This window comes from Manacus candei, unplaced genomic scaffold (assembly GCF_025592945.1).
Source record: "Manacus candei isolate 608988 ecotype Guabito, Panama unplaced genomic scaffold, ASM2559294v1 h1tg000124l, whole genome shotgun sequence".
Taxonomy (NCBI): domain Eukaryota; kingdom Metazoa; phylum Chordata; class Aves; order Passeriformes; family Pipridae; genus Manacus; species Manacus candei.
The window spans coordinates 2,252,889-2,277,998 of record NW_026138172.1 but is presented as its reverse complement, the minus strand read 5'-3'; the positions used below and the strand labels follow the sequence as shown (position 1 = coordinate 2,277,998).

Genomic DNA, 25,110 nt, shown 5'->3' with positions numbered 1-25,110 from the left:
TGCATTTTAATTTTGATCCTCCTAAACTACATCAACGAAAGGCAAAAAAAGATTTCTGGCTTCATAACAAATAAAGTGGATGAATGTCATCTTGTCCTGCTACTTGCAGAGTCTGGGGGGGAGGTCAATGAGAAAATATTTCTTATTTTATTTTGTATTAAAAAAAATAAATAAAATCACAGTTAATCAGATGAACTATTTATAAGTTACAACATGTAATAAGGGATGGCAGACATTACAGTGAAAAAAAAATCCCCTAATTTATTTTTACTCTGGTGGTCAGCAGAGCAGGGACGGTGGAAAACAGAGCGTAGCAAAGTGTGGCATTCCAACCTCATTCCTACTTTAATAGGCTTGATGGGGCCCTCTGTTTGCAACTGGCAAAACTCCAGAAATTACCCCACAATATATGTCTTAGCAGGCTCAGCAGGAGATCTTGCAAATAGCCTTCACCCACTCAAAGCCTTAGTTTCGGCTATCCCTGCCAGACCAAAGGGGGTTGCTAGAACTGGGATATTTTCAGCAGACAACTAGGAGTATATCAGCTGAGCAACCAGTAGTTCTGTAGAGAAGAGAGAGTTTTGAAATATTTCCCCATTACTAACCCTTTATTGCAGAAATGCATTTTTTTTCCCTTAGAAAAGAGTAAACAGAATTTTTTTAAAGGCTTGGTGATTGTATGCGTGGGTACACAGTGTTTGCTCATGCAGGGCCCTCTCTTTTAAAAGTTTTAGAATTAGTAAATTAACTAAAAACCTGCTGAATAAGCTGGTTTTGGTTTTTTTTTTATAAACTTACAAAAAGCAGATTTTGGAAGAACTAAAAAATCCCCAATATACATAGATCCAGCAACAACTACCTTTCCCTAGGTTGTCAAATATTATGAATGCTTTATTTGAGAATAAGGTGGTGTGACATCGCTTATTTGTGACAGAACAAAATTCCAGGAAGAAATACCAGCTTCTGGATAACAGCTATAAGTGGAAATTAAAGCTCTTTTGGTTATATAGGGTAGATCACCCACTACGAAATCACTGTGTTCACTCTTTTTACACAGCTTTTAGTTATCATAAAAATCTATCTTGACCTTCATTGCTCACAATTTTCAATTTGGCAGATTGCCTATTCCAAAAATAGGTAAGATATAAATCAAAATACAGAACACGACTTTTCAAGGTAGAACAGACATGAAGAATCTTACTGTCTAGCATAGTATTTCAGCAAAACATCATAACACTGAAGTACAAAAACAGTTATTATCAGTCATAAACTGTAAGTTCATCCCTAGAAATCAAGATTTCCTCAGTGGAATACTGTGTAAACAGAAGACAAGAAGGATGTGAGTAATCCATACAGACTCTCAATGTCACTAACATATAAAAGAAAAAAAAATCCCCCAGATGATTATCTTTACTTGATATTCATTATCACTTAATTCAGCTAAGTTGCTGAAATGCTTGTATTTTGAAAGGGTAGGAAAAGAAGTAAAATCTTCTCAGGAGGGAATAAAGCAGAGAGCAGTTACACATGAATAAGTAAAACGTTAAGTATGCTATGAAATTATGTATGCAATTATTTGATAGTTAGCTAATTAAATTAAAAACCAGATTTAATTCTGTATAGACCTAGAGCTTTTATACATTAAACAATTACAGAAATTGCAACCAATTTAATTTCAAACTTTTGAGTTTACTGAGCCCGTGCTTCGTATCTCTTAAGGAATTCAAATGCAAGGAGTACATTTGCATATATGTCCTTGCTGATCAAAAATGAAATATGAGAGAACACCCTTAAGATCCCTGCTTGACAACTCTCTGAGGAAGCAGCTGAAACTTTAGATATCATTTTACCTCCTATACACGAACACTTTGAAACAGGCGAGGCTCCACTTAGTGTAAGCAGTAACAAAAGTGCTGCTTCGCTCTGCAAAATTTATATATTAACATAAACTATTAAAGTGGTATTATTTTGGCTGTCGGATTGGATGGCTGTAAAAATTCCTTCCTCTGTGAAATAAATGGAAGAAGATTGGCATCTAACAAGCTTCATCCAACCCAATACAGAGAAGTTATCCTGAAGTCACAACCTTAAGTTGTGCCAGCTCCCCAGCAGCCACGTGGGCTCTGTATCACACCTGTTTGCTTAACACCAGTTCACACTTAGGATGGGCTTTCTCAGCTTTGCCTTCATCGATTCTGTCTACCTGTGAGCTTCTGAACGCCAGTGAACAAGCAGTGGATGTTCTGTAATTGCACAAAAGACAACACTTTGCACAGCAAAACCAGCAGCATGTGAAACAGCAGAGAAAACACGGAATAAAGCAGAACCACACTTTAATAGAGTTTTGGGTGTCAGTGACAGGCTGCTGCCCACAGCAGCAATGCAGGTCCAGTTCTCCAGCAGTGCCCTGGTCTCACAGAACAGTAACCTCAGCTGCCAGATAGATACTATCATTTTTACTGCTGTGAGAGGTGTGGACACAGCTCAAGTGGGAGAGACGACAGTTTCTGGCCTGCAGATCTCATAACTTGAAGGACAAAGGAAGGAGAACAAAGGGCAGCCCCAAGTGCTACAATGTGGAAGGAGCACCGCCAGGGCAATGGTGAGCACGTGCTCAGTTACAGCCTTTCATTAAGCACAGCAGCACCGTTTCTCAGATGTCTTCCTCTTTCACAGGGCAGTGTAGCTAGAATGAAAAGCAGTTGGCTCAGGATACCAGTCAGATGTTATGGCAGAAATGTGAATATCTAACTTCTCCTGTTACTAGACCACTAAAGGGTCAACCTATTTGCCAGGATGATGCTTGTTTTCTGAAATTTGTGGGACTCATCACTGACTCCACATGTTCAAAGAGCACAGAAAAATGTCTGGGTTTTTTTTTTTCTTCACTCCAGATCTGCACAAGAATGTACATATTTCCTTTCAGTTTCATCACTGTGGTCTGCGGTTTTATCGTCACAGCTCAGACCGTGATAATGTTCAGCCTACACCAAGACTTTCTACTATTGTCAGCACCAGGCACCCAGCCATGCAATTCACTCCTCCTTCAGGTGATATTAAACAAACTCCTCAGCACCTGAATCCAGAAGCCTGAGACAGGGAAGGCTCCTGCCAGAGGTTTCAACCGGTAGAGGTGCATTCCTAGTAGGCAGGCACACACATATATACAACAAATACATACATATGCATGTGGCCAGCCACACAGATCAACAGACAGGAACACTCAGCAGCAATGGCCTTATCCTGTTCCCCTCACTACCTGACCAGGATGAAGGCCTGCTACAGGAAAACATATACACATGTATAAATTTTGATCTCTCCAGTAGCTGAGCCAGACATACAAGCCCTTGAGGCCCAGAGCCCACTCCAGCTTGCTGGCAGAGGTCACCCCTGCACACACCAACAAAGGCACAGGCAAACACACTAGAGATTCTGCCAGTAGCTGCTGTTAGTCTACTCAGCAATTCGTCCTTGGACCCTCTCATCTCCAGGTGTCTCACCCTGAGGCACATATGCATCCACTCCCTTGACTCTCAAAAGCCCTGCAGTTTCCATCATAAATAGTGGGATTCCCGCTGTTGCCACCTCAGTTCCTCTGGCCACTACCTGGCTTCCCCAGCAACCCCCTGGCTAGTCCAGCTTTGTACTGGCCAGTGATCACACACTGACCTGCAAACCCTCCCTCATTCCAGCTGCAGACTCCACGGATGAACAACCCCTGCGACTCACGGTCTGACTTCTGTTGCTGACTGTTGCACTCACACACAGAACAGTCCCTCAAAAAAGAGCAAAGGTTCCTCAGAAGACAGGACAGTCCATGCCAATCAGATAGAGGGCAAGGCCAGACAGGTGTACCGAGAAGAAACTGTTTACATGCGACCGATCTCTTTTCTCTCCTCTTCCCTCTACTTTCCATACTTCTTTTTCCTCAAACCACTTAGATGTTTCCCCCTTTCTCCACTTTTGTTTCCTCCACACAACAACCCACAGTAAATTTTCTGCTATCCCAAGATGCTCTTCCCCTGCACCCCACAGTGAGTGCCATACCCCAGGATGTGACCCCCTCAGTCCGTTACCTGGAGAGGTGTTCCCATCTTGGTCGGTCATGCTGGACCGTGGAGCTGATGTTCCCCTGAGACAGCCTTGGGAGGGCCCTGTCTGCTGCTGTGTCTGTTTGTGTGGACATTGTAACTTATAAAGGTTTACCAGCAATATCTGCTAAACAGCTGTAAATCTCTCTCCAAAACCGTAACAGGCAAATGTCTTAAGAGACAAAATACAAACTGTGGAGGCAGGGAGAAATGGCATAGGCAGAAAGCTGGTATTCCTTAAATTTGGTTACAGCTCCAGGAACTACCCAATTCCTTCTCAAGTCCCCCAGAGTGGCTTTACCCCTTGCCTGCACAGACAAAGCTAATGAGCACATTTAGAGCTTGAGCTTTACCTAGTCCTGGTGCTCAGAAATGTGGAATATGTAAAACTCTCCCAACAAACCCAGGTTCCAGTGCTGAGGAGGCTCAGCCTCCTAATCCCACTGCATTCAAAAGAAAGCTGCTTTGTTTACATGAATTTGGCTTTCAGAGTTTTTCACCAACAATCTGGACAAATTTAAATCAGTAGAACATTCAGGCAAAGTTTAATGTGCAGAATCTCCTAACATACAACAGATATTCCTTAAACTGCAAACGAAGGCTAGAGCTGTTTTGTAGAAAGAAAAACTGCAACAGATCAAGATTTTCTGGATAATGGGAATCTTGAAAGAATATGCAGCCATAGCTGCCTTGTCTGACAATAAGTGTTGTTTGAGATATCACTAGACACTGTACAAAACCACAGGGAATGACTGAAAGAGTAGGTTGCTGGGCTGTAGCTGAGCAGCAGAGACTAAGTGTAGCCAGGACACTTAAATCTAGGCAAATAATTTTCAAACTCATAAGTCATAAGGTATCACAGTGTTCTAGGCAGCTAAGGCAACTAGAAATGCAAGCAGAATGTATAATTTTCTTGTACCCCAACAGCAAATGGAGGCACTGAGACAACGGCAGGTTTTACTATCACTGACTTCCAAGTATGCCAGATCCTTATTTCCTGAGGGATCTGTGCTTTTATTTCTCAGAAAGATATTTGTGCAAATATGCTTTCCTTCCTTCCCTCCTCCTCCATCCCAGCTTCCCCATGTTCCACCAGTCAAAAAACATCCAGCAACAACATAAGGGCAAAACAGGCGGGGTGGGGAAAGGGAATTGCAATGAAAAAACCCTCTGGACTACATTTTGTAATCAAATAACCTCCAGGTTCTGCTCCAGGCTAGCCCATTTTTTTCTCTGGCTGTCGGCTATTCCACCCTGCAGAAAAGGGCTGTTATTGTGCTCTGCACAGGTGCATAGAAAGACTCCTAAAGAGAACTCCCAACGAACACAAGGCATAAACAAACTCAAGTGTGGTCTTCTCTTCAAGAAAATAATTCAGCCAATGTGAAACTCCCTCCTTGTAATAAATTAGCTCCTAAGAGTATTCAAAAGCTAACCTTTGACCTCCTCCTGTATTATTCTCATGACCACCAGTGGGAGAGGAGGTCAAGTTGGTCAGTTCTTCTCACCAGTCACTGATGCCTCTTTAGCAAAGGAGGGATGGGGGAGGAGGGAAAAGAGAAAGAAAAAGAGAAGGAGGGGGGAGAAAAATCAAATTTGCTTCTCCATTGAAACATAGGCTTAGTAAGTAAACCAAAGAGGCCCAAGCCTCCCCCGGCAGGCGTCCAATTTTACAACACATTTGTAAGTGTGCTGCTGTCTAAATATACTCAACACAGGGAAATTCCACACCATGGCTACAGCCAACGGGCCAGCACTCCGCAGCCAGCTGCTGCAGGATTTTTCGGTGTTCGGTCTGCAAACTAAACCCATGGAAAGCGAATGGAAAGGCCACAGCTGGCAGCTTGTTTTGGCTGCCTCACATACATAAGGCTCGTCTCCTGATTGAAAGCATATGAAGAAGGTTAGGGTGCTAAAAATAGCATAATTTGTTAAGTGGCACATTCCACCTACTCGTGGCTGGCACATGTTAAGTTCATTCATATGCACAAGACATTCCTTGCCAATCTCTTCCAACATTTTTCACTTAGTGGGTAGCAATTTTTAGAATAACTACATCATGGTATCGTATTAGATAATCTTTGTTAATAAACCCACACATTAATTTGCTTCCCATGTCACATGCAGTTTCATAGGAAACCCCTCTTTTGATAGTCGGGATAGTTACAGAACTCCTGGTAAATGGAGTTCTCTGAAAAGTATTCCAACTATCTGTAGCTGGCCAGCACTTGATTTATTTTGCCAGCATATACATCAGGCTGGGTTGTGAAAAGAACCCACTTTTATTTTTATTTGGAGTACAAAAGCTGCTCTGTAGTTTCAGTACCTCCCATTGCCTGGATACTTCTCTGTCACCTCTGCACTTTGTATTGCTGAGGGGAAAGACTGGGACTTTCAGCAGAAAAATACATTGACTGTTTCCCTTGTCAGAATAATATTAATCTGAAAGTCCATTTCATTACCTCTAAGCAAAGATGAGCATTTTATCTCTGCATTCGACAGTATATAATAAATCTACCTGGCAAATCATCACCACTATATTCTAGCTCCTTCTTGGAACTCCGTGATATGTCTTCTGAGACATTGCTTTGCAATTATTCTATAAAAACATAAACAAGCAAACACTTTTACATAAAATAAATCTAAATTACATAATTCCATTATATTTAAAAGGATATTAGAGTTAACTGGAGATGAAAGCTGAACACATAAAAGGTAAGAGAACAAAAAAGGCAAGACATCTTCAAGCAGACAGAATGAATACATTTTTTTCCAAATGTTGTTAGTCATAATAAAGTTTATAAGGAAAATTGTATTCTTGAGACAGAAAAAAAACCCCAACATGACATCTTTTATTTTTAAGTTACACAAATTTTTAATAATTTCACATTGTTTAAACACTTTTTTCTGCTTATTTTATACTCTACAGTTCTTCCCAGTTTTGTAAAATATCCCTGAAAAAGACTAATTTATAATTTCTCATCTGAGAACTATATGAATTTTGTGATTTATCTACCAAAGTGTATGACACATACTGTTTTGAAGAATTTTTACTTTAATAAATTAAAGTGATTTTTTATCTTCTATCTTAGTAAATCAATTTGGAATTAAATATTTCAATCATTCTAGCATTAAATAGTCCATCTATTGTCTAATAGCTTTCAAATCTTTATTTCCATTTCTGTCTTTTGGGAACAATGCAAGAATATAAATAGTACTGTTGACTCTGACGTGACTCATCCCAAACCAAACTCTGATGAATTTTCCAAGACAGCAAAGACAAACTGACAGAAACCTCACAGAACCAGCTACTATAAATGACCCATATGAATTGTGATGGCAAACAATTAATGTGAAAAATAAGCCACAAATCACAACGGAGTCCATAAGCACAGAATTTCTTAGTTAACTAAGGTGGGAGACACTGGACCTAAGCTGCCTAATTTCAGGAATCTGAGTATTTCAGAATAAACATGCAGCTGCAATAATTGAAACAGGGAAGTATTCAGTGCAAGGCTACTGTTGATCTCATAGTTGCTTAATGATCTGCGTAAAACAAGCAGCACGACCGTGTATCAGTTCACACCGGATAATTCACAACAAAACACCATTATAAGGGGCCGTTCTTGTCTCATATTATCAGACAATACAGGCTCTAAAATTTAATGAAGTCTGACATACCTAGGTTAGTTTCCTGCTCAATAATTTTATTGTCAGATTTTTCCCCAGGAGCACAGATTCTATTTTCACTATCTTTACCTACACATGATGACTCCTGGTTCAAGCCGATAACTAAAGAATAAGTGAACAGATGGAGTTTTGAGCAGTACCTTGCCAAGCTGGATGAGAGGAGGCAAGATTTCCTGCTTTCCCACTTTGTGAATACATTTTGGGGTTTGGTTGCACCAAGGTACGTGAAAAGGAACACGCACAGACATCCCTCAGCAAATATACAGTCACAATTCAAAATTGCTTTTGTCATTTTAGAGCATGGCTATCACAGACACAGATAAAGATTTTTACACAGGACTTGGCCCCACAGGAAAGAGGAACTGGTATGGGATGAGGCAATGCAGAGGGCTCAGAATAGGCTGCAAAGTATAACATATTTATACTACACTTCAACTCCAACCAGACACCTGAGATGCTGAAAGCCTTCAGGATGTCTTTTACCAGCTGGACAAACAGTTGGTGGCACAGCACAGCGATCAAATTGCATCACACAAGGCAGAATTTGAAGTCATGCACAGACGTAGCTGGGCTGCAGGCTGAATGTAAAAGGTTCTCTGTATTCACCCCCAGTAAACTCTAAGGACATGTACTAACTTTCATGAAGTTCATGTGGGGATTCCCATGTGTCTGCTGTTCCATGATAACAGACATTCATCATGAGATCTGCAGGGCCATCAATACCCATTAATGTCACTGTAAGCCAATGAGTGTCCAAATAGGACTCTCCTTTCACAGCCCATGCTACGGCCTCCTGTGGGAGCAGTGTAAGCCTATGATCCAGGGTGGAATCGAGACATTAACTTGTTCATCAGTGACTTGGATGAAGGGGCAGGTGCCTCCTCAGCAAGCTCGCTGAGTACACAGAACCAGGAGGAGTGGCTGATCCCCCAGAGCTCTGCGTGGCCATTCACAGGGACCCCGACAGGTTGGAGAGACGGACAGAGAGGAGCTGTTTGAAGTCCAACAAAGGCAAATGTGGGGGTCCTGCACCTGGGGAGAAATAACCCCAGGCACCACCACAGGCTGGAGGTTACCTGCTGGAAAGCAGTGCTGCAGAGAATGACCTGAGGGTCCTAGTGGACAGCAGGCTGTCCATGAGCCAGCAGTGTGCCCTGGGGGCCAAGAAAGCCAACAGAATCCTGGGTTACATTAGAAAGCACATTTCCAGCAGGTCGATGGAGGTGATCCTGCCCCTCTACTCAGCCCTAGTGAGGCACATCTGGAGTGCCGTGTCCAGTCCTGGGCTCCTCGGGACAAGAGACATGGAGCAACTGGAGTGGGTCCAGCAGATGCTGTGGAGATGGTGAAGGGACTGGAGCATCTCCCTGGGGAGGAAAGGCTGAGGGAGCTGGGGCTGTTCAGCCTCCAGAGGAGACACTGAGAGGGGACCTCATCCATGTGTGTCAGTGTGTGCAGGGAGGGGGCAGAGGATGGACCAGGCTCTGCTCGGGGGTGCCCAGCAATGGCACAAGAGGCCACGGGCAGGAACTGATGCCCAGGAAGTTCCACCTGAACATGAGGAAGAACAGATTGAGAGCAGAGAGGGTGTGGAGTCTCCCTCACTGGAGATATTCCAGAACCATCTGGACACACTCCTCTGCAATGTGCTCTGGGATGACCCTGCTCAAGCAGGGACATGTACTCAAGCAGGTAGGACCAGATAAACCACTGTGGTCCTTCCAACCTGACCCACTCTGTGATTCTGAGATTGGGCTTGTCTGAGTAGCTATTCCTTTTCTCTCTCACTCCGCCTGAAACCTGCTCATCAAACACTTCTTGATGCATAAAGAGAAAGCAGCAGTAAAAACACAAAGATAAATATACTTTCACTCATTAAATTACAAGATAAAACTGTTACCCATCTCACAGTTCATGTGTCAGAAAAGGAGTCAATTCATAAGAAAATGGAAATGAGTCCTGATGAATACACAGAAAGTGCAGGGCAGGAAAAGCCAAGTGCTCTGATATTTATAAGATTCTGGCAATTTGGAACAAAAATTGCCTACATTGACACAATGAGCTTTCTGGATACTGAAAGGTCTGAAGCCAGAGAGTTGCCAGGGAATCTCTCCTGTAGCCCAATATTTTGATTTGGGGTTCAGAACCCTTGTTCTCTGCAGCTCCAGCACAAGCACTTTGCTGCTTTCAGGGAGTTGTTGGTAGTAAAAAAAAAAAAGAATCTAGAATGAAAAAGTATCAGATACATTCCTGTAATGTTTTGAAAACATTAAAAAGCAGTCCTTGAGTTATTTTTGGCTATTATAGTATTTGGGGGTGAGGGGAAAGAAACCAAAACCCAACACAATAAAAAATGGTGTGCAGTTAAGCTGAGCTTAACTTAACATCCCTTCTGAGCTTCACTCAAGCCTTCAAAACAAAATTGGAGCAGCACACAGGGGTTTTACCCTACCTATTAATTTATTTCTCCCATATTCAGCATACAACAGATTAAGCTTTTGGGGGGTTTGGCATACGACAAACATACAGATGCAAGTCTTCAACATCCTGCACTCCTTGTGTTGTCACAGAAAGCAGACAGGACTAAGCCCTAGAAAATTGCTTACATGAGATGTGGGGCACAGAAGCACAACTTGCCCAGTTCTGAGTGTTATTTCTAGTTCCACAGTACAAAGACAAATTATTTGTTTCAGAGGACAGAATTCCCTGTGTATCCTTCAATAGGTTCTTCTGTTCATAATTAAAATAAATAGCTTTAATGAAATAGAATTTCCTTTACATTCAAATATTTGGTAAACTGAATCTTCATGTATTTCAGACTGTTTAAAAATTCTGAATGGCATTGCACTGGAACTATAAAAATAAAACACTCTAAAATCTAAACAAAAATCCAGTTTACTTTTCATGACAAATTCATAATTATTTGTGCTCTGTATTCGAAAAAGAATTAAAAGTACTTTATCTTAATCTATTTATAGAAAACAAACTCACTCAAAAACATACAATCCATAGTAACTTCAGCAAACTGTTATTTTATAAAGTATAGCTGTATACGAATAATGAGCATATTAATTGAACCAATGGAAGTTTCCCTATACTGACAAAATTACCGAGCATCTTTTAAAATTGCAGAAACATTTTTAAAACTTGTTAGATCTGCAGTGTAGAACTCACATGGTTTCAGTGAACACGACCTGCTTTTAACACCACGATGAGACCAATTCAGTAAAAATAAGGGAGCCTACCCAAAAGTGATTCAACTCTACACTGTGTTATACACTATAGTATAAAAATACTTTTAACTAGATTGATCCAAATCTAAATTTTGCATAGTTTTCATATTTAACTATTTTCGTAGTGATTTTTAAAACGAAGACACGAATACTACAAATTTTAAATGATGCCACGGAACGAATCCTCATCTCTGACAAACCGCTTGCCAAATTCAGACATAATTTTGGTTTCCCTGAAGGTGTGGGGGCTTTTTATTCAATTTTCTAAGAAAGCAGTAGTCCTGATTACTTAGAGGCTAAGGTTGAGCAGCAGATGTTTTCAAACTGTGACATTTTGAAAGATTTTTGTTTTAAAATCATCCAAAATTGGAATAAAATCTCCAAAAGTGTTGCAATCCATAGCTGAATAAAAGGCAAAAAAAATCAGAATATTCTGTTTATGTTGACTTTTTTAATTTAAAACGTTTTACAATATTTTAAAGTGTTTGAATCAAAAATCATTAAATAAATGGAATTCAGTTCTTGAACTAAATCAAACCATTTAACAAAAATATACTGCTTAATTCTTTTAAATTTTAACAAATTTAATGATATGTGAAGAAAACTAAAGTTAATGCATGAATTATGTAGTCTGTATTTAGGGCTTCTAACATGGTTTAGAAAAGCAAAATGAAGAGTAGATTTGCTTGAGTTAAAGCTGCTGAACGTCACAACTGGACTATGCCGTGTTATCACAATAAAACCATTCAGTCTTTGGTAGGGATACTCAGATGATCACTCATACTCACTGACCTTAATTAAAACAGCTTTGCTTGAGACCACTCCAGCCTTGTCACCCACAGACAGATGTGCTCCTGGTCAACTAAAAGAGTTGCACATCCTCCCTCCTCTGCCATGGAACAGGGGGGCCCATTCTGTGCCAGCTGGTCTAATTCAGAAGCTTAAATTCTTCAGTTTCAGGTAAATTCAGATTTGTTGTCAAGCAGCTCTTTCATAATCTCAGGCAAGCTCCTTAATGTCTTTGAATCTCAGGCTTTGAACTACATCTCTTTGGCTCCCTTTCTCTCATCTTTTATGCCTACCTAGTCCCTTCAGACAACCTGAACTTTGAGGAAAGGACTCACTTCTCTCTCCCAGCCACCGCCCTACAACTAACAGAAGCAAATGCCATTTAGCAAATGTGCAAATGAAAAGAAAATTACTCATTTTTTCCAGGAAAAAAAAAAAAGTTTTAATTATTTCTGAAATTTCCATCATACTTAGCTTTCTTACTGTGCAAAAATAACACAGAGTTTTGCCTGGGTTTTTAAGCACTTTGCCAGCAGCCTCTGCAACAAGGAATCAGGGCAAATATTTTCTGCTTTGAAGTATCAGCAAAGCTGGGTACTGTCCTTACTTATGAATGAGTTTAGAATCCAGTGAACTAGAAAACAAATGTGCCGTAACAATCTGAACTAGAAAGAAGACAAATATGCTCTATTCTGGTTCACTATACCCTCTATATAATGTTATGCAGTGTTTAACTGCAAATATCTCTGTTACAATTAAGTATAAAGGCTGTTTTATTTTCTGAACTTCATAGGATTTTTACACATGCTTTTTTTTTTTTTTTCCACTACAGAGTTGTTCTTTTTAGAAGTGTTTGTAGGCAATTGGTTTTAAAAGGGCTCCAGGGGGCTTTTCCCTACTGTGTTAAGCTGTTTTGATATTCTTTTACAAGCACAGTCTTAAAGTTGTTCTCCCAGATGCATTGTCTTACTAATCAGCTTTATGAGGTTCAAGGTCGCCATTCAACATTAATTATTCATTGTACAATTCACAGCTGGTGATGATGCTTAAAATGGCAAATAATATGAGCATTAAAAAATACATTCATAAAGCATCTTTTCCATATTTCTTCAGATCAGAGTGAATAAGAAATCAGAAGAAAAAAAAGAAGAGATAAGATTAGTATGGTACTATGGAAAACATGCATTAAGATCACTTGCAGAAATACCTGTGTCTTTCCTGATTTTATACAGACATTTCCAAAATTAACTACAGTGGAGAAAAGGGAGGTTGTGGGCACTGGTATCAAAACAGTCCAATATCTAACCTAAGGCAGCCATAACAAAGAACAAACTAGATATGTAAAATGCATTGTTCAAAGACTTACAAAGTCAAAATGATTGAGAAAAAACCATCCGTGAATGAAAACTTGTAGCATGGAAAAAGAGTATAAATATCTTACATTTATAGTAGTCCTTGTATATGTTTTAAATCTGTGCAGTGTCAATTTTAGAGAGGTCTTTTTCTTCTTTTTTAGGCAAGCCAAGACTTGTCACGCTTTGACAGTGGCAGGAATGATGTCATCAGCAAAAAATAAGCCTTTTTTTAAAGGGCTATTTAGATTTTGGCAAACTGGCATGGGCAAGCTGCTGCAACAGATTCTGCCTGCTCTCTCCTCTGCTGTACTCATTCCTTAACTTATTAAGGATTCAAGAACAGTTGAAGCTTTGAAACAGTGTGGAACCAGAGCCAAAAACTCCTATTATAAGTCTAATTATTCTCAGTTCCTTCCATACACATTCTAACAAACATAGCACTTCTCTGTGTACAATATACTTGCTTAACCGAACCTTTTTTTAATGACAGTACGATATTAAAGACCTTCTGTTTTCTTTTCTGATGTCCTGTTTTACAGTTAAAATACAAAATACTTGCTGCCTCCACTCAATCACACTTCTGCAATTACTCAGTGTCTCCTGATAGTACTTCAGCAATTATTTTTATCTGCAGCTGGAAGGCTTTTCTTTCCTCTGCATCTTAATTTCTTGGTTTGTTTGGCCCAAATATGTTAAGCTGATTTCAAAAATATGGTTTACAAAGTGCAGGTCACTGCCAGATGTTATTTAATACGTTCAGGCTGATGCTTTATATCCAGAAAAGTGGGTCCTGTGATGATTCTCTTGTCAATAACTACTGAGCTGCCATTTTACAAATGGATCTGATTCAACACAAATATTGAAACTGACACCTTAATTCTGGCACAAAAGTATTGTTTTGGTTCTTTTCAAAAACAAGTTAAGTTTTTAAACATTATCAAATTCTGAATGCTTGCACTCACGCATGTGTGTGTTAACAAGCATGTGTATTTACAAAACCTGATTCAGTTATCAAGTACACTCTATTTCTCTTCATTAATGATGGTTTATGATAGCTTGGGAAAAGCTAAAGCAAGCTTTAACCACACATCTTATACCGCCTGCCTGCTACGTTTCTTTTTTTAACAATTGAGTGCTTACAGCACAAAATTTCATTGCCAAGAAAATAGGCAGTCAAATTAGCCATATAAATACATTACTGAAAGAAACCAATTTTTATTTCCAGATCTGTTTTATGCAGGAATGAAGCATATGAAACATAATTTCTCTGAGTGGACAGACAGTGATTGTTTAAAAAAATAAAATAATTAAGAATACGAAACAGTGAGTCTTTTGATATTCATCGTAAATAATTTAAAAAAAAAATCTACCTTTTTAGCTTGTTTCATAATTTGATCAACTTGATTTAATTTACGTTGAAAACTAACTATGGTACTTCCCCCCTCCCTCTCTGAAATAAATATACTTTCCAAATTCTGTCTAGAAGATATGTAGATAGGCAGCAAGATAACAAATTTGAAATATCAACTATCCATTTTTCTGGTTTTCTCTTCCCATTTAGAGTTCTGTCATTTGTTACATGGCATCTGTAAGATCACTAACATCTGTGTTATTCTTGTCAAGAAAACAAAGCTTGCAATTTAAGCAAAGAATATATGTGAATACTGGCTGCTTCAGCATGTATTTTGAATGCAAACTGAACACTCTAAAGTGTACAAGAATTACAATTGCTTCATTTCAGGACATCACATCTCTACCTACAGGTCTTCCATTGCTTTTTCCCTTAAAAGATTTAAGAAAATCTGTGCCTCCCTTACTCAGAGTTATAGATCAGCCTGTGAATAGTTCCTGACTCTTTAGCACCGGGGATGAGTTTTTCTGACATTAAACCAGAAATAAAAAAGGGAGCATTAAGTTTTAGCTTGCTTTTGCTAAGAATCTCTGCTCATTCAGTTCCTCAGCAAAAGTTTTCCATTAAAAAAACCCCAAAACTTCTGCATTTTTGTACATTTGCAGTGTATATCGAACTATGCCATGACCAATGTGCAACTTAACCTTTCAAGTTTGGTGCTTCAGTTTTCCCTTTGATTTCTGTTGACATAAAAGGCATTAAGTGTCTGACTTCAAAGAACAGCCAGTGTGGATACTTGTTGTTCAGCATGGTGGTCTTTGCTTAAATGGCTGCTGCTTTTGTGTTTCTATTTTTTCTGTAGTTGACTTACTATATAAACATTATGTTCTAAGCCTCCCTGTCTCACCATTCAGCCTTATAAAAAAAAAAAATTATACAGCCTTGTATAAATTACTCTGGTAGCCAAATGTAATATATTGCCAGAATGTTTTCCCTTTCTGTAAAAACGTAAAATTGCAATGTTTCCAAAATTATTTGTTCTCACGTCAAACACTATTTTCAAAAATTACAAATAATTAAGACATCATAGTTGTACTCACAATTCTACTTCCACACTTAGAAGGAAATACAAGGAAGGAAAATATATAAGAGGGTTCATTTCCTTTCTGAATTTTACGTCAGAGACTATCTCTCTAGAAATTAAAAGACTCAGTTATTCTCCCAAAGTCAATCATTTCTTTTACCATAGTGATATTCTTTCATATTCATCATCCTCATATTAATTGCATTTAGGGCATACATGTCTAAAATATTGTTTCCTTGAATGAAGCAAGGAGAAAAGGCAGAAGCAACTTGTTTGCAAAGGCTGAGGTACAAAGGAGCAGAAGCCACTGCTATGGGCATAAGCTGCCATTCATTCATTCACACGCTGGCCCAGCTGCTGGAAATTAATGCAGAACTCCCAAACTTAATAGAGATGTATTAGCTTACACCAGTTGAGAATCTGGGACAGATTTTTGGATCACCAAACACACAACAAGAAGCAGCTCCTCTGCAATTATTCTGGATGAAACACTGTGGCCTGTGTTCAGGCTGAGTGCATCTCATGTATTATAAATAAGATTCCTCATGGCTCCTTTCCACAAAATTGATATAATGCACACCCCCAGCACAACCTGCATCAAGCTACTTGGGTCACAGTTTAAAAATGCCATCATGGTGTTGCACTGCAACCAGAGTGCATTTTTATCAGAGCTCCCTCTCAAACTTCTTGAGGTACAATCTACAGGGTGTACAGACATGTCTCCTGTCGATCCAGGATATGTTCCTCACGCTACTGGTGCTTGTTTCTCCACCATATGTACACAGCAGTATGTGTTGGAAAGCTGGCAGCAATGTGAATTCATCCACACTGACAGTTTGAGTGGAAAATACTACTTATCCTGAATTCTGATTTTAAATTTCTGGAGAAGCTTTGCTGAGGAATATAAGGTTTTTTGGTTGGTTGATTGGTTGGGTTTTTTTCCTCACAATTCTCACTAGAAAAACACTACAATACCATGAAATACCATAGAACTTCTTGCACTTCTGGAAAAGGAGCACAGAAGACTCTCAAAAATTTGAAGACTGGGTAAACCTTTTTCCAGTTAATCCCACTTGTCAGCACACTTCCTATTGCTGAGGTCCCAGAATGCTTTACTGTTTGCAGACTGTGCAGTACAAAAGGGCACCTAGTTTGGTAAAATCTTCTCTTCCTTATCCCAGCACTGGTGCCCAGTCCAGCTGCTTCCCAGCTGCGACAGGTCCTCGCTGGCCTCACACCTGCAGCTGCAGTTCCTCCTCCCTGCTGCTGGCACAGAGAGGCTGCAGCAGCAACAGGAAAAGCAGGTAGGGCCACAGTGCAGCTGAACTGTGCACGACAGGGTCAGATGTTTGGCAGATGGTCGAGTACCACGAGACCACAGTCCTGCAGCAGCATTTGCTGTGGGGAGTTTGAAAGAACTCTTTGGTGCCGCTTACATTTGTAGAAGTATTGGCAGATATCATCAGAGAAAACAAAAGGGGGGGGGAAAGTAATGCTGTGGACAGCAAAGGCAAGAATTCCACTTCATTGCAGCATCCTCGACGCGTCTGGTCTGTTGTTTTTATAAATGAATTTTGAATTTCCCACGGGACTTCTTAAGGAGTCTGAAGGGCCAGGTGAAAAGAAAATAATTCTTTTCATGAGCTGGTATGACCCTATCTGGTAAGATAAGTAAGATGCTTGGATGGCACAGGACAAATGGAGACCAAGATAGTACACAGGTGACATTGCACAGGTCTAGTTACTTTTATTGCCTTCAGTTTTAGATCAATTTACACGCAAAAAGAAAATATACACGCCCGCTTTTGAAAGTTAGAAAGAGGAGAAACTGCCTTATAATATTTTTTACACTGCTGAACATCTGTCTCTCTTTGGAACAGGGAGAAAAGGGGGAGAAAAATAGAGAGAAGGAATACAAGGAAAACTGTGCATGGGGAATAAATATGGCCGTGTGTCACAGCCTCTGTGAGCTGGGGAGGCCAGGAGGACTGCATTCCCTGTTCAGTCCTTCCACCAGATAAATTATACAGGACACATCCTGCTCCTTATGCACCAGATTCCACCTGCAAAATGGAAACAGCATCAGTAGTCTTTCTGTAAAGTGTTTTGAGATCTACTGGTAAACAACCTAAACCAACACAAAACAAAAACACCACCACAAAAATTAATTTCTTCATTTGAGTTTCATGAGAATATTGGTTGTAAACTTTCTGACAGCCTCCGACTGAACAGTCTTTGCAGCTGGTTATGATGTTATTATTCTACCTGGGCAAGGTGAACTAAAAGAACAACTTGGTTTCTGCATAACTTTTCTGATTTTTTTCACCAATGGATCTCAAAACACTTTACAGAAGAGACTGTAAAGGAAACAACACCGACTCTTTACATGCTGCCCTCACTTTTGAGTGAACAGAAAGCTCAGGGTGAGCAAAAAATTGGTGTCAATGTCAGGAACAGAACCCAGAACTGAGCATCCTTTTCTTTTGTACTCTAACCAGAAGAGGAAGTATTTCTCAAATTGAAAATTAGCATGACTTTTCCCCTACTCCCCTTCAGAAATGAAGGCAGTAAAACAGGCTTGTGTTTGGTCATGAGAACTTTTTACTGCTGCAAGTCAGTTTTAGGGCAGTATTTGCTATCTCCAACAGATCTATAAAAAGATAATACTCTACCTCATGTCCTTTTATTGTTTGTTGAATTTTAAATGCCATATCTGTATCCACAATAGCATAATAGAGAAGAAGCAGAAAAACAGACTGAAACTTAGACAGATGAAGAGAATTATTACCTACTACTTATAAAGAGTAGGGCACATTAATAATAAACCTAAAGGTGAAAGCACAAGTTAAAATCCCAGTGAAGAAATCCCTTAAATATAATTTATGCAGTGGTCTGTGTCAAGCTTTTGAGTCATCTATTGCATGAATCAGTATACAGATTTTAAATGTGTGTGCAGGTTCAGAAGGATGACTATATCATGCTCCAAATGTATACATTCTCATCTATATGGCCTTGAGAAGCAAGCAAGCAAGAAAAACTGAGGTCTTGTTTTTCTTGCATAATTCTCTGCCACTGTCACTTCACTACAGCAATCGAGACAAATACAAAAAATATAACCTCTAGGATAAAAACCTTCCCTTCCTCCACTCCTTTTTTTTTCTGTTACAGACTTTTTATCAGTTTGCACAAAACTATATCCCACAAAATGAGTTGGTTTACTGAGTAACATTATAACTGTTCTAATTATCAAAGGAAGTGAAAAGTCACCAAAACAAACATATTCAGTCTGCTAATTTTACTTGCAGTTTCTGAAGTGACATAATGCAGCTTCTTTTTAAAGCTTTCTTGAAAAAACAGCAATTTCCTGTGTTTATTTTGTCTTCTTATATCAGAAAAGGTCTGTCTGATTTGTGGCAGCAGATGTGATCTACATGATGGAAAGTTTTTTACCAACATGAGGTTTCAGCTGATATGATCAATGGAGAAATAAAACCCTTTGAGAATTACTGCCTTGATAGATTTTAAAAGAAATACTATCATGGGTCTTTCAAATGATTGTCATTCATGGTTTTAAAAAAAATAAAATAACCTCAACATTTAATTACTAGGACCATTATATAACAACTTATGATCTACTTTATGCCTTAAATTCTGCCTTAAACTTGATCCATTTTATTCTGCTGAGCAGAGTGGAAAATCATATGGTATTTGTTATCTTGCTAGAACTGTGACAATCTGTAGTAGGACTTTTCTATGTTTTTAAATTACAAGAGCAGCGAGAGTAGAACTTTTACGTGCTCATCTTATTGAAAAAAGGATTTACTGGACAGCATGGAAGCCAAGTGAACTAGATTGCAAGGCGTAATTCAGTGTGTTTTTTTATTGCTTTGACTTTAAGTCAGAATATGCATATTTATAAATGAAACAGCTCTTTTTTTTTTTAATGGGATTTTGGCCAAGGAGTACAGCCATCCTCCGGTGACAAATTTTAAATAAACTGCAACAATCAGTCTGCAAGCAATGGGGAGAAAATAGTAGAATGTAGATATAAAAACCCCCATCAAGCTGACAAGTTGCGGGATTTGGCTAAAAGCACAATTTTGTGATGAAATATGGAAGGAGAGAGGAAGAAACAGCTTCAGTAAAAAAACTGTCCTCCCATAAGAATGATCCAAAAAAGACAATATACTCCAGTTACACCAATAAGCATAAAACATAGAATCACAGAATATCCTGAGCTGGAAGGGACCCTCAAGGATCGTCAAAGTCCAACTCCTGGCCCTGCACAGGACAACCCCAACAATCCCACCACGTGCCTGAGAGCATTGTCCAAACACTCCTTGAGCTCAGGGCTTGGATCAGGTTTGGAGCTGCGACCACTGCCCTGGGGAGCCTATTCCAGTGCCTAACCATCATCTGAGGGAAGAGCCTTTTCCTAATGTCCAACCTAAACCTCCCCTGACACAGCTCCAGCCATTCCCTCAGGTCCTGTCCCTGGTCACCAGAGAGCAGAGATCAGTGCCTGCCCCTCGTGAGGAAGCTGCAGATGCTGTGAGGTCTGACCTGTCTCCCCCAGGCTGAGCAAACCAAGAGACCTCAGCTGCTCCTCATATGGCTTTCCCTCTAGAGCCTTCTGAAGAATAGACTCATCAAATCACATTTAAGACATGAAGCCACAAATAAGGAAATGACAAAACAGTTTCTAACTAATCAAGAATCACATATAAGAATAACTAATACATTTGAAAACATGACAACCAATGTACCACATTAACTTAGCTCTGACCTTCTTTTCATCAATGTGCCTCAAAGAGATTCATTCTATATTTTACTACTCTGTGGTATGTAAACCCTACCAATACTGAGGGAGGATAAAACACAGTATTATGACATAAGGAAGACTATGCTTGCACCCTAGCTAAGCAGACCCATAGCATGCTAGTTACATCTCTTTCCCCTACCCACACAGTCACTCAACACAGAGCTTCACAATGAAAATTCAAGTTTCTGCACTAGTATAAGTTTTTTCCTAAAATTCACATGAGCTTGAAAGAGAAAACACCCAGAAACAGATAATTTGAAGAAGCAAAATGAATGCATAAAAGAAACTCTTCTATACTTATTTGCCACTAGCAAGAAACCAGAAATAGGGACTTTGCACACAACTCCTGTAGTTCCCCACAAGAAACTCCACGTTTTGTTCCCTTTTTTGTTTATGAAGTTACTGTTAACTTGAGTGTCACCTACTCAAGCAAAAACAGAATGTTAATTTATTACAAAGATCAAGCAACATAAATCTGCAGATGCTGCACACAGCACCCACAGACTCCTTAAACACACCTACAGGTGAGCTCTCAATGAACCAGTACCTCACGTTCAGGAAGCACAGCAGTGCTGACGAGTTTACAGCACACAACAAGGTCCACAGTCATCACATAAAGCCTGTCAGGAAAATGGGTTCAAACTCCAGCAATATAGTCTTTAGGGAGGAATATTCTCCTTTGATATGAACACTACTTATTCTAAAGCCTTCAAATGCTTATTGTTTCTGTGATGGCTAAATATAGAGCATAATTTACTTCACATATTGTTTGGCTCCCCGCATTTTGAATAGATGTGTTGCCACTTATTGACCATTTTTGCTGGGAAGTTAACTCTGCTCTTTCTGGAGAAAATACAAGGAAGTCATGCCTAGAATTATTTGTCACCACTGTGGGCTTACAGAGGCAAATTCTCTGCAGAAATCTCTCCTGTCCCTCCAGCTTTGTAGCCTCTCAGAGAAGTACTCAAAACACCTGTCCTGTGAGACTCCCACCAAGGGATGGGCAGGCTTTATCAAACCATGCACCAGTTCCACACTGCTACTTTCAAGTGGGAAAAAGAAAGGAAAATGAGGAAAACAGAGAGGATTTTTATCACAGCTACACAAAATTGCAAAACAGATAACTCCTGTGAGCTCTGATGGGGGGAGCTTTTCTGAGAACACTTTGCTTTCACACAAAGGCAGCAGATTCAGAATTAACTTAAACAGAGTTTTGCCATGAAAGGTTTACCAGTCTTCATACACCAATATGTCCTGCAAAGTTGCATGCAAACACCTTAATGGGCTTGAGTTCACTTGACATCCATCACACCATAACACAAGAAAAATCCTATCCACAGGGGAAAAAATGAAAAAATAATAAATATGCACACACTAGAACTTCAAAACAAAGCAACAATTTGAGCTTACACACAGATGCACTGAACTCCAGCAAACAGAAACCAGTAGTGACAGTGGCTGAATGTCTGGTGAAATATGGGAGCTGGAGGGATTTGTACTTTAAAGAGAAGTTAGCATTGCACGTTATTTTCTACTAGCTTCTGGTTCAAGACTCATGCAATATCTCTGTTTCTAATACCAACCATCTGTGCTAAACTCAGAATGTATCAAAGCTGCCTATCTTTAAGATACAGGAAAAAAATGAATTATGTAACTACTGTTCACTAGCCCAATGTCCTTTCTGCCTTACAAAAAACACAAGTTTCTGTTACTGGAAAGATAGCCAAACTATAACATTTTGATTGCTGATGCAAAGAAGGTAATAACTTTCTGCAGTCATATTAGAAAAAATTAAATCAGATGCCTTTAAAATACCTTTAAAAACCTGCAGTGTCTCAATGTATATTTGCAAGGGTTAAGAGAAAGAAATAATAAGGGTTCTGGTACATTTCAGATTTCTAGTAGCATAAACAGAGATCGTTCCTGCTTGTTAGTCTAAAAGTTGTTCAACTTTCAGGGCAGAGGTAGGAGAAAGAAGAATCCTACCTCTGCAAAACCTATGGGCTCAAACTAAAAATAAACCCATTGCTCCGTTTCCCCTAAAACCCTTTTCTGCTTTTGTTTGTTTGTTCTGGATTATATCAGTCCCTTTTTCATGCTGGTGAATCATGTCTCTGTCACAGCTGATTCCATTTATCTATCCTGGGAGAAAACAAAAGCTAAAAATAACCCTTTTGGGGTTTCTGCTGGGTTTTGCATGAGAAGGGACTGAATATGTTCATTCCAAGCTTGTGCGTCAATGTTTTGCTTTATCTTTGCCAGGGTTGATTTAACTAGTACCATGTTCAAAAAAGAAAAAAAAAAATAAAGCCTTTTGCTGTCCATAAAATTCCAAGTTGGCTAAAATTTAACAACATCTGCGGCAAATGAAAGAAAACTTTCTTAACATCCAAGTTAGTACTAGACTAATTTTATTTGCAAGTGGGATCTTTTCTCCCCAAAATGCTTTGCCATTTCTTGTAATGAACAACAATACACAGGTTCTGCCAGGCTTCAGTATTTGTGCTTAAAAGGCCTTCTTTCCTACTTTGAAAGATTCTAACTGTGTAAAAGTAGTCACTAAATTTAAAATGTCATTGCAACCAATAATGAGACTCAAAGCTAAAGGCATTTTGTCTGGGCTAGGCTAGAAATCTTGCTGGAACATTTATTTCTATGATCTCCAGTTCTTCTTTCCCCCTTTGTGTCAGGAATACCTGACTAGCTTACTATGAACAGGGCCAGGAGAAGCATTTCAGTGTCTGTGGCTTATTCTACAAAGTGCAGTGGGAGGTTTCCAGGCTAAGTCTAACATGACTGCAGAGCAAAAATTCAGGTCAGTATTGCATTTCATTAACTTCACCCATTTCATTCTAACAATAAAAATAAGATGTTAATTGTTGGGTTACCTGCTTATGCAGCACCTGGGTTCAAGACATTTGCAGAAGAACTCAGATTTTCAGAAGTCTCACAGCACCTGGCATGTTTAGGGATAAGAACTTCAGGCTGTTTTCTCTGTATGCAAGTGCCCTGAAAAGTTAGGTTCTTGAAAAACCAAGCTCAGTTCTTACACTGAAAAAATGCACATTCAAAATGAAATATACATTGCATAAAACAGGAAAGGCTGTATTTTTCTACCCCATCTTATAGAAACTCCGTGGTTTCAGTAAAAAGAACAAGGAACTTTTACAATATCGAATCACAGTTGCTGGCCAGCTTGCTGCAAAAGAGAAAGGAAGCATCAGTATGGCTGAAAATACTAAAAAAAAAATAAATAAATCTGCTGATTTTTAAATATTTTGGGGAATGCAGTAGAAAGATGTAACATTAAATAAAACGGTGCTACATTTACATGGCAGTTAATTTTCTTTTTCAAAGCTTAACAAGATCAGTGACTGTGACATACATGGTCACCTGCCAAGAGAAGGCAGCTAAGCTCTAAAGAGACCATCAAGAAACACAGAGTGCTTTGCACCAAAACAGTCCATAGGTAAGAGACATGTCTTCAGGAATCATTAAAAGCTGGTAGGTAAAAAAAGAAGGCTGTTTTGAAGATTATAACTCGATTATGATACTATGGCAAGCTGTCAGGTTTGTTTTCCCTCTATTTCTGGGTCTTTCAAAAAATGTAGACTAAAAGTTACAGACAATGAACAAGAGCAAAGCAAGGATACCAGCTTAGGCCTTAGGAAAAAATCCCAGGGTGGCAGCACCTGCACATCCTACAAATGAAATCTTGAGAGCTCTCTAAACACACCTAAAGGCAATGTCATGAAGTATGAAAGCATTTCTGAAAACAATTTTCATCAAACAACAAAAAGTTACTTCTGTAAGTCACTTGGCAAAACTGCCCATGATATCACCACATTCCAGGCTTCTTAGGCTGACTGAGCTGGAAGCATTTAAGTTCATGAACTCCAGCCTCTCAAAGCCACTCCTAGAACAGTTATCCTAACTGGGGCCACATTGTGCTTTTCAAAATGTTCCAAAACCAACCTTGAAGCGAATGTGTGCTTCTCCTTGAGAAGGAATAGCTTGTTCTTCCTGCCATCCCCCAGTAACATGATTGCTCTGTCTTACACATTACAATATAAGAAATAGCAGGTTTGCCAGAGTTTCACTGAACATGAATATAGTGGGGATGCAGGGCCTACACATTCACTGAGGTGTGGTTGTTCAGCTTCAAGCCATTACATATTTCAAGATCAGGAAAGAGGAAAAGAAAGAACAAAAGGTTACCCTGTAGAGACGACAGGAGCAAAATATTGATGAAATATATAATTTTATGGGCTTGCATTTGCAGTGCAAGTATATTTTAAAGTGTACTTGTTTAGCAACACACAAATGATATATATTTTTCCATACCATTTCTTTAGACATGCCTACTTTGGGTGAAGAAAGAATTTGCTGTTACATCACCTAACATAACAGAGCAAAATGTGATCTTACTGATCTTCCCCTTATGAATCATTTACAATGATCTACAAACCTACTCAACAAAATTTGTAAACCACTACTGAAACCAGAAAACTGTCATTTTCACTTCCAAAAGCCTAGTTAAGATAAAAAGGCTGATACCCAGAATTTTTCTTTCAAAATACTCATACCTGATCTGCAAGTTCTTTGTGCTTAATGTGACACTATTTTCCTGCCATTTTTCAGCATGCATCCATATTTTATCTGAAGAACTTCTACAGGAGATCTGTGGAGGAGGTA

At 39.2% G+C, this 25,110-nt stretch overlaps 2 protein-coding genes across 2 annotated transcripts in view; both read right to left on the bottom strand.

Annotated features, from left to right (window-relative positions):
- The window catches only part of LOC127462296 (probable G-protein coupled receptor 19), a 667,268-nt gene that overhangs the window by 517,604 nt on the left and 124,554 nt on the right, over positions 1 to 25,110 (bottom strand). The window lies entirely within an intron of this gene.
- The window catches only part of LOC127462293 (potassium voltage-gated channel subfamily KQT member 1-like), a 480,876-nt gene that overhangs the window by 345,971 nt on the left and 109,795 nt on the right, over positions 1 to 25,110 (bottom strand). The window lies entirely within an intron of this gene.